The sequence below is a fragment of the Pristis pectinata genome, chromosome 2 (genome assembly GCF_009764475.1).
Source record: "Pristis pectinata isolate sPriPec2 chromosome 2, sPriPec2.1.pri, whole genome shotgun sequence".
Taxonomy (NCBI): domain Eukaryota; kingdom Metazoa; phylum Chordata; class Chondrichthyes; order Rhinopristiformes; family Pristidae; genus Pristis; species Pristis pectinata.
This window is the reverse complement of record NC_067406.1, coordinates 53193143-53204004: the sequence shown is the minus strand read 5'-3', so window position 1 is coordinate 53204004 and position 10862 is coordinate 53193143.

Genomic DNA, 10862 nt, shown 5'->3' with positions numbered 1-10862 from the left:
CAAATTACCACAATTAATCAAAAATTTTCTTATATTTGGCAGTCTTTCCCACACCTCAGCACAATTTTTGAACTTCATCCCACAATTCAGAGCCTTGGAAAAATTTTGAGAAACCCTAAATTGCAGTTAAATATTAATTGCCAATGCTGGTAATGAAGCACATTACTTTTGGAAATGCCCTAATGCAACTACCAACTCTTGCTTTTCCTGAAAATTATTTTATAAATCTGTCATATTTAATATGATGGCATTCAACCATCTCCTTCAATAGAACACAAATTGCATTTACCTGAGAGTTTGTTTTAGTCTAATTAGTGTCATAATAAAGGAATAGCATAGAACCACTTTAAGTTTGTGCTACAGCAAATGGTGAGATATCTATCGTAGCAATCAAAATACAGTAAATGAGAAACAGCTGGCCATTAAAAAGATGATGTTTGAATATTCTTTGGAAAATTCAGATGGAATGCATACAATAATAGATTAAAAAGAGTAGAATAGTAGTGTAGCGGTTAGCATAATGCTATCATAGTGCCAGCGACCCAGGTTCAATTCCCGTCACTGTCTCCCCATATGTCAGTGTGGGTTTCCTCCCACATTCCAAAGACATACAGGTTAGGAGTTGTGGGCATGATCTGTTAGCACTGAAAGAGTGGCAACACTTGCGGGCTGCCCCCAGCACATTCGCAGCAACACAAAAAGAAGCATTTCACTGTGTGTTTCGATGTACATGTGACTAATAAATAAATATTTGTGGCTGAAATTGTTTATGGCTCAGTAAGATTGAGGGTAATACCAGAAGGCTAATGTTCCATTTCCTTAAACAAAAAAATGCCATCCACCTGGAATTTCAGATCGAAGCCTTGACGTGCAGAGTAAGAAAAACTTGAATGTTTTTTGTCAAGTTAGATTATTTGTTGTTTATGATTGGAAAATGCTGGAAAAGGTCATCAAAATCAGACTGTGGAGAGAGAAAACAAGATGGTATTTCAGCTTAATAAACTTTCATCAAATTGGAAGGCAGAAGAGGTCCATCTTATCATAGATCTTTAATCTTTCTTTCTTTCTTTCCCCACCAGCACCTTTCTCGCTTGATTTATATTTAATTTTTCCCATTCTGAAGAAAGGGACTCATTAACTCTGTTTCTCTCTTTTTCCATCGATGCTGCCTGACCCGATTATTTCTAAACACTTTCTGATTTTATTTCAGACTTCCAGCATCAATTACATCTTGCTTTTGTATTAATTTATGAATCATGGTTAATTGCCGGAATTTATTGTGCAAAGGCAAAGCAACTTCTAAAAGCAAATTAATAGGATACCTAATGAGAGTTTTTGGTCTAAGGAGTAGTGTTTCTAAAAAAAAGGGGGAGCAGTTTTACAAGTGAAAAATGTTTTAAAATTCTAACTGCAGAATTGAAGAATGGAAAGCTTAAGTCTGGAACGTATACTTAAATATAAAAGAATGGAATATTTTGATAAAAAGTATTAAAATTTGGAAATCTAGAGAATTTGGGCAATTGGACCCGATGAATTACCAATATTTAATGTGGAGATACTTGTGATAGATACAGAGAATGGACATGACAGAATAGTGGAGAGTAACAACCTGTACCCTACATCTCCAGAGTTAGATTCTTCGCTGTTCACAGAATCACTATTTATGACTTTTACATACTATCTGGTCTCACACTATGAAATTATCACCATTAGCATAAATTTTCCTGTCTCTAAGACCCTTCTGTAAAACTTGCAAGTTTGCAGATGACACAAAGATTGGTGGTGTTGTGGATAGTGTGGAGGGCTGTCGAAGCTTAGAGGGATATTGATAGGATGCAGAGCTGGGCTGAGAAATGGCAGATGGAGTTCAATCCGGAAAAGTGTGAGGTGGTACATCTTGGAAGGACAAACTCCAAGGCGGAGTACAAGGTTAATGGCAGGATTCTGGGGAGTGTGGAGGAGCAGAGGGATCTGGGGGTTCATATCCACAGATCACTGAAAGTTTCCTCACAGGTGGATAGGGTAGTTAAGAAAGCTTATGGGATGTCAGCTTTCATAAATCGTGGGATTGAGTTTAAGAGCCACGAGGTAATGATGCAGCTCTACAAAACTCTGGTTAGACCACACTTGGAGTACTGTGTCCAGTTCTGGTCGCCTCATTATAGGAAGAATGTGGAAGCGTTGGAAAGGGCGCAAAGAAGATTTACCAGGATGCTGCCTGGATTAGAGAGTATGGATTATGAGGAGAGCTAGGGCTTTACTCATTGGAGAGAAGGAGGATGAGGGGAAACATGATAGAGGTGTACAAAATATTAAGAGGAATAGACAGAGTGAACAGCCAGCGCCTCTTTCCCAGGGCACTAATGCTCAATACAAGAGGACATGGCTTTAAGGTAATGGGTGGGAAGTTCAAGGGAGATATCAGAGGGAGGTTTTTCACCCAGAGAGTGGTTGGGGCATGGAATGCGCTGCCTGGGGTGGTGGTGTAGGCTGATACGTTGGTCAAGTTCAAGGGACTGTTAGATAAGCATATGAAGGAATTTAAAATAGAGGGATATGTGGGAGGAAGGGGTTAGTCCAAGGTGTGGTTTAAAGGTCGGCACAACATTGTGGGCCGAAGGGCCTGTATTGTGCTGTATTGTTCTATGGTTCTAAAACCCACCTCTTTTTTCTAAGCTACTGGTCTCCTACTATCTCTTTATTTTTGGGAATCACCTTGTGATGCTTTTGTGTTGAATATAATGTAGTTATGAGATCTAGCTTCAATAGCAGATGAAATGAAAGGCATCTTCAAAATTATTGTAAAAACAATCAAAGGGTTGAATTTTAGCTCAAATAGCAACAAGGTATAAGCTAAACATTCTTGGCAATTTTTTAGTGGTCTGTACAACTGAGGTGGACTGCCATCCCACCCTGTGTCAGATTCTGGAATAAGTGGCATTAGCATATTGTCAGTGGGTATCAGATCTTTAGCATAGTGAGAAAGGTTTTGCTGAACTTTGTTCAGGAATTATTAGGGCTGGCTTGACTATTCAACATGGTTGATCAGTAATCGTACACATGCCTTTTCCTGTTGGTTACTGAAATCTCTAGTTAACATTTAAGTCTAATATATAAAATTAATAATGAACCTAGCTCCCAATACCTAAAATCCACCATCCTTTGAATGTAAAACTGTTTACTATTGTCACTTTTAGGTCAATGGCATTGCCTCCTAGTTCTTTAAGTCACCTTTCTATTCAATTGTTTCCCTTGAATATCTTGAAAGTTTCTTTTCTGCCCTTACCTCTAAGTTCCAGTTTAATGAAGCTGAATTGTGTAAAAGCAAAATACTGCAGATGCTGGAAATACTCAGCAGGCCCAACGGCATTTGTGCAGGGAGAGGCAGTGTAAATGATTGGTTAAACAGTGTGAATTAACTTTCATCAGAACTGGGAAATGTTACATGTTTTAATTTGTAGAGAAAGTGGGGGAAGAGTGGAAGAAACAAAGGAATATCTGTGATGAGACTCGGACTAGGGGAATGATGCAAGCAGAGATGGAGCAGCTGAAAGAGAGTAAAGTCTAATGAATAAGGAAAGGTATATCCGGGGACAGTGTAAGTAAATTGGTTTATTATTGTCACATGTACCGAGTTACAGTGAAAAAGTTGTCTTGCATACCGTCCATACAGATCAATTCATTACAACAGTGCATTGAGGTAGTACAAGGTAAAAACAATAACAGAGTGCAGGATAAAGTGTTACAGTACAGAGAAAGTGCAGTGCAGGTAGTAAGATGCAAGGTCACAATGAGGAGAGAAAAAAATAAAATCGGAAATTACCAGTGAGTTAAAAAGAATTGTCTAGCCAGGGATCGTATGGCTAAAGCGTAACTTCTAGCCCCACATATTGTAGTCCTCTAGAAATAAAGACCAGTGTACATAAGATGAGCAAATACCCCATGATGGAGATCTTTGGCAAACATAGTCACCTGTCTCTTCCAAGAATGTTGCTAGATTCTTTAGGATACTGTTGGAATAGTTAGGATGCAGTAGAGATGGATCAGTTGATGAAAGCTATATTTTCTAGAGATAACCCATACATTAATTTTTCAAAAGGAATCAGTTGGTGGACATTGGACTCCTGCCATTTGGTGAAAATTCTAGGAGTACAGACCATGGATATTTTAATCCATGTGGGAATACTGTATGGGTCCAAATCATCCACATAGGCTTCTGTTCAACAAATGTTCAGGTGCTTTCTGACCATAGAAACTTACTGCAAGTAGGTTATCATTGAACAATCTAGCACCCAGATTATTTATGTTTCAGTATGGGTCAAGCTGGGATCAGAATCAATGGAAAACATACAGTTGGTGGGTCTTACTGACCCATTACTCATGGAATGCTTTGCTCCAGATTAGTTATTGTCCCAAGCAAGAAGCTTAACTCTGCAATTCTGAAAACCTGCCTTGCAGTAGGATGAAGAAGAGGAAGCAGTACAAAAAGCAGCAGCATCCTGAAAGATTCATGTAACTTGTGGGAGTTCCTTCAACACATAGACCACAGTGATTCAATAAGTTGTATCACCAAACGCTTTCTTAAGGGCAAACAAGATGGGCAATAAATCTAGGCCTTGTCAGTAACACCCTGATGCCATGAATGAATGGAAAGTTCTTAACACCAACTCTGTCATGGGTATTACAGATGAGTGAAACATTATTTGTTTCAGTAATAACATACTACATGCTTCTTATGTAGTTTGCATGTTAAACCATCAACAGCAAGTTTATGCCAGCTCCTTCCAATAGAAGGTGGCCCACATTGGGGAGAACTAGAGTCCTAAAAATTTGTTAGCTGATATTTACAAAATGATATAATTTGACCACCTACTATCTTGCTTTACTTCAGTGATGCTATAAAGTGCTTTCCTACCGTGTGCTGTTAATGGATATAAATACTGCTTTAGCGACAGGACTAAATGTAAGACAGGCAGTTATTGGTCATTGCAGGCTTTGTATGGGTTTGAGTCAGTGTGCACATGTGATCATGAGGAAGTCCTGCTATAGCTGGACTTTTTCGTGAATGGGTGAGGAAGTAGAACCAGGAACATCTGGCATTTCTTCAGCTTTCAAATCAATATTTTGAATTGGACAAATATATGGCCATTGAAAACAATTTATTTTTTCAGAAATAGGAGCAAAAGACTCCTTAAGTATCAAAAAGGAGAAACCATTTCTGGTCTGGTTCCTCAGGCTTCTGCAGTTCCATTGTTTTCGCCTTTGTAATAGCTTTTTGCTCATAGTATCCTGCAACTGTAAAAATCTTTCACAAGTTGTTGAGGGAGAAGATCCTCTCCTGCTAGTACGCCAAAAACCACTGCATTAAATTCAGCACCACTGCAAAGGATATATGAAGACTTTTTGACTTATGCTAAGAGGAGGTTCATTAGGAACTATTCACTTTCCTAAATACAAATGGAGATCACCTCGTTTCAAACATTAGTGATTGCAATCTGTTCTCCATTCATCTACTTTGTAATTGTAATTTGTGTTTTACTTGATTTTCCTTCCTCAAAGTATCTAAAAGCCCCACAGTGCTTGATTTAGTGATGGCATACACAGTAGATGTAGTATCTCAAAGAACCCACTGAACTATTTTGCTTTTGGGTGCTACCAGCTTGTTTTGCCCTCTCTTGGAAAAGACTTTAGCTGGAGAAATGAAAGAACTGGTATCAGCACTTCAGGTTTGATTGACTTGTCACTGTGGTACAAAGCCATGATATAAATGCATTAAAAGGTTCCATATCACTCAGTCAAAGAGTAAGCAAGAGTAATAATAAGCAAGTTGAATATTCGCTGCCTGGGAGAACAATACTCTATAGATCCTCTCCTATTCTAGGGATCTTGGGTTAAAAATGCCAAGGACGATCACCTTAGCTGTTGCTTCAAATAATGATGCACATTTCACATGTACACTTTTATTCCTGAAGGCTGTGAACAGTTTCCAAGAAGCATGGGCAGGACAACCAGAAGTTAGAAATTGACAGGCTGCAAGTTCTACGGCAAGTTGCTAGAATGCTATCCAATGTAATTTGCAGATTTAGGTGAAAAGCAAAAAAAAATGCAGATGCTGGAAAACTGAAATAAAAACAGAAAATGCTGGAAATACTCAGCAGGTCAGGCAGTAAATGTGGAGAGAGAAAGAAAGTTAATGTTTCAGGTTGATGTCCCCTCCAGAGCAGTTCTGAATTTCCAGCATTTTCTTTTATTGCAGCTTTAGGTGGCAGATTATGGGAAACCTTTCAACAGTTAGATATGGCAGTGTAAGTTAATTACGTGTTGTGCAAAAAGCTTCTCCAATTATACGGTGGAGGAATCAGCTTGTTTGGACACTCCCTGAGGATGTTGCAACTCAATTATTATTCCCACATTGTTTTCTACATTCCTATATTTAACAAACATTGAAATAGACCATAATTATTATTCCTGGTACTCAATATTTAAAAATGCATGCTTGTTCACACGTTTCAAAAAATTTAGGTTCCGAACAGCAGATATTCATTACCAACTGCCTCATTGAAAATCCACTTGCAATTTCTCAGTCTGGCTTCTAGAAACTGTTTTCCAGGCAGTGGGAATTTATTTCATTTTTGGAAGGGCTGCTCTGCAGTCATTACTTCTTGATATCAGTGAGTGCATGGCAAAAATTGTCAATGTTGCATTTACAAAGTTATTAAATTTAGTGCAATATGAAACAGAATTTCTAGATAATAGAAATTGCTAGGTAACTTGAAGGTGGCCAATAATGAAATTATTAATAGATGAAATTCAGAAACATGAATGTGGCCATTAATACTTAATCTTAGGAGTGGTGATGTAAATGTAATGCTGGACAAACAGTTTTTCCTAATCTGCATTTTTAGATATAAAACATAAAATACTTCTTGCACAGTTTTTTGACTGCTGACATGGTTTACTTCATTATATCATAATTGAGTGAAATTATAACTAACGAAAAAGCCAAGATGCATATTTTCATTAGTATCTTAGCATTTATTAAAGAACTTGCTGGATATATAACTTCACATGAATAATTTTAAAAATACTAACCCATCTGAGGAAAGAAAGACAGTGATCACTGAGATACAGCTATGCTATCAGCAAGAAACAATTCCAATTGTATTGTCTGGGGGTATGACCAGAGTATGATATTAGTATCCTTCTGAAACATTCAAAGATCATGCTTCATTAGTTTTAAGAAATTGAAGGCTGGTGGATTGATTGCAATACATTTCCTCCAACAATGAAAAAAATAGGCTATTCAGTACATTTTATTTGTTCCCTGAACTACCATTAACCACCATGGTCAAATTTACTAGTGAACTATCCTCGTTAAATTCAGTGCTGTCATTACACCTCCCAATATAAAAAATACAGTCATAAAGGTGCAAATGTTCCAGGGTCCATTATTATTCTGATTGACCCTAGGGTGCTGTGAAGTACATTGCCCAGTGCTATTAGGAGGAACATAAACGCATTTTGTGAAATAGTCATCAGTTCTATGAAAGAAACTGGAAGTTATTGATGGGTAAAAGCCAATAAATATTGGTGGGATAAAAAAACAAGAAATGATTTAAAGAACAGAGCAATTGTTAAAATGGTCCATAAAGAATTCAATCAGAAGATTCTCAGATATATTGGCAATGACTGATATGTTTCTGCAGCATTCTTCTGCACATACAGCTTTATATCAGTTTTCCCAGAGTTCTTACAGCTCGTCTGAAAACATGGTGATGTGTGAGTTGAAGAAGCCACAAATTTATTTACCCCAGTCCCTGCTACATTCTATTGTCACTTTGGTGTTCCCTTTGTACTTAAAAGTGGAATTTCAATAAGTTAAAATGTGTGTTTTAATTTGATCTGGTTTTTGTTTACCTATGGGTGGCAGGTTTCTTTGGTCCACATGATTTTATCTGGCAGCAGTATTAATTTGCAGATAATAGATGTAATATGTATAAAGTTTAGTATACCTTTAAGAACTGCATCTACTCTGTGCTGTTATTTTCAAGATAAGATATCTTTATTAGTCACATGTACATTGAAACACACAGTGAAATACATCTTCTTACGTAGAGAGTTCTGGGGACAGCCTGCAAGTGTTGCCACACTTCCGGCGCCAACATAGCATGCCCATAACTTCCTAACCCGTATGTCTTGTTATAAGTTACTACTGTTAATTTTGGGTTGACTGACCAATAAATGATATTTTGTTAATAGGTCTTCCTCCATTGTTTGCCTGAGGAAGTTGCAGCAGCAAAGAGTCCACATCTGCCACAGTAGAAGGCCCTGTGACTCTCTTGTTGATTGCCTTTGAAGGTTTTCGTCAGGCCATGTCTTGAAGTTCACATGTGAGAGGCTTATGTCCAGTCTGTGCCAAAAAGTGACACCAAGGATAGGACTCTGTGAAAATGATAGTTGCAGCCCCAGGTTATAATATCCAAAAACTCACTGGGAGGAGCAGCCTTCTCCCCGCAAAACAGGATTTATAAAGTATTGGCCGCAGGGCCTTAAACCAAAGTACCACATCTTCTGATCAACCTGCACCTACGTCTTCCTCTTTATAGTCTCTCTTTGCCTGCATTCTCTTGCAAACTGGTTCACTGTCCCGTGTTCCTCTGGTTGGACATCAACACCAAGAGCGACTGTGGGGCATCACATGCTAGAAGCAGAAGGGCTTGGTTGTTTCTTCTCCTCCTTCTATATCTGTCACATCCAGAGAAGGTAAAAGAAAAGTCTAGGTGAGAGGACTTTCAAAGAAAGAAGTAATAGTTATAGCTTGAAGATGAGATGTTTATTTCTGTTAGATGACCAAGAAGGACAGAATCTCACAGTATACTAGCAAAGCACAGATTTCCTGCTAGCTCCCATCTCATTCTCTTAATTACCGTCTTTGCAGGTGTTTTAAAATTTCCCTCATGTGAAGGGTGAGTGAGCCAAGACCAAGGTGTTGGTGTGTCTCTAACAGTGGGTAGATTACTCCTTTGAAAGTACTGCATAAAATGCGAAGTCTCTCAATTCTTATGAGGCAGACCATGGGATTTGTAAATAAAGGCATTAGAACTATGTGCACTGAGCTTTAGAAATGTTGTAGCAATAAGTCAATGGGCATCAAGGGGAAAACACTCCATTGGTTGGAGTCATACTCTGTACAAAGGAAGGAGGTTGCAGAAAGTGACCCCAATGATCATATGCAACAAGAGAGAGTCTAACCACCGACCTTTCACATTCAATGGCATTACCATTGTGGAGTAGCTCTTTATCAATATTCTGGGGGTCCTCATTATCCAGAAACTCAACTGGAACAATCATACAAATACCATTGCTACAGGAGCAGGTCAGTGGCTGGATATCTTGCAGTGAGTGACTCACCTCCTGACTGACCTCCTTTATATTCTGCGTGTTGTCTGTCGTGTCTGTGATGCGTCGAGGATCCCCGCCATCCAGGTCATGCCGTCTTCTCACTGCCACCGTCAGGCAGGGTGTACAGAAGCCTGAAGTCCCACACCACCAGGTTTAGGAACAGCTACTTTCCTATAATCAAGTTCTTGAACCGACCTGCACAACCCTAATGCTACCTCAGCAATGGAACACTACTGTTGCACTACCATGGGCTTGCCTCTGATTGTGTTTCTTTTTGCACTAATGTCTTGTTTTGTACAGTCTTTTTTCTTCACTGTCTTGTATAATTTATGTATAATTTATATTCTGTGTATTGTCTGAACTATGTGCCTATGATGCTGCTGCAAGTTCTTCATTGTACCTGTACCTCACTGTACTTGTGCATATGACAATAAACTCGACACCTCAAACCCTCTCCTCCATCTACAAGGCCAATGGAATGAATGTAATGGGATAGTCTCTACCTACTTGGATGAGTGCAGCTCACAACTCTTGAGAAGGTCAACACCATCCAGGACAACACAGCCTGCTTAACTGAAACCCGTCAATCACCTTAAACATTCATTCCTCCACCAGCAGTCCACTGTGGCTGCAGAGTGTACCATCTACAAAACACACAGCACTTACTTTCCAGGCTTCTCAGGACTGACGTGGGGTTTCGACCTGAAACCTCAACAATTCCATTCCTCTCACAGATGCTGCTCGACCCGCTGAGTTCCTCCAGCAGATTGTTTATCACACAAGTCTACTTGACCACAATCTACCTGTTATAGATGCATCATGATTTTATTGGGAGGAGCAATCACTGCCCAAACACTATGGTGACCAGGTCTCATGTTCACAATAAGGACACCCTATATCATATTTAGCTATATTTTCTGTGGAGATCCAGGACAGATCATTCTGGTGGATTTGCTCATAACTGGACGATTCCAAGCAGAGGCACAGCAGATCACTGGGTATGGGACAGTTGTGCTGCCCAGTCAAACTGTTCATGGAACCCAGTGGGGTAGGGTCAACTTCCACAAATTTCCCAGCTCTCAGGGAGGAATTGGCTGCCAGGACAAAGGAAAGAGAAGTTTATACTTGATTTAATTAAGTTAATTTAAATGTTTAAATTATTTTAAATGCATGCACATTGGATTGAGGAACATATACTGGAATAGACTGAGAATTAGTTGACAGACTGAATACAATGAGTAGGAATAAAAGGGACTTCCTCAGGGTGGCAGGTAATGGCTAGTGACTGCCACAGGTGCTTGGGCCCCAGCTATTCACAATATACATCAATGATTTAGATGAAGGAGCTGAACATGGTATTTCAAAGTTTGCCAATGACACAAAACTGGATGGAATAGTGAGTTGTGTGGAGCATGCAAAAAGGCGTTGTGGACTGATTGAGTGAGTGCAGAATGCAGAGT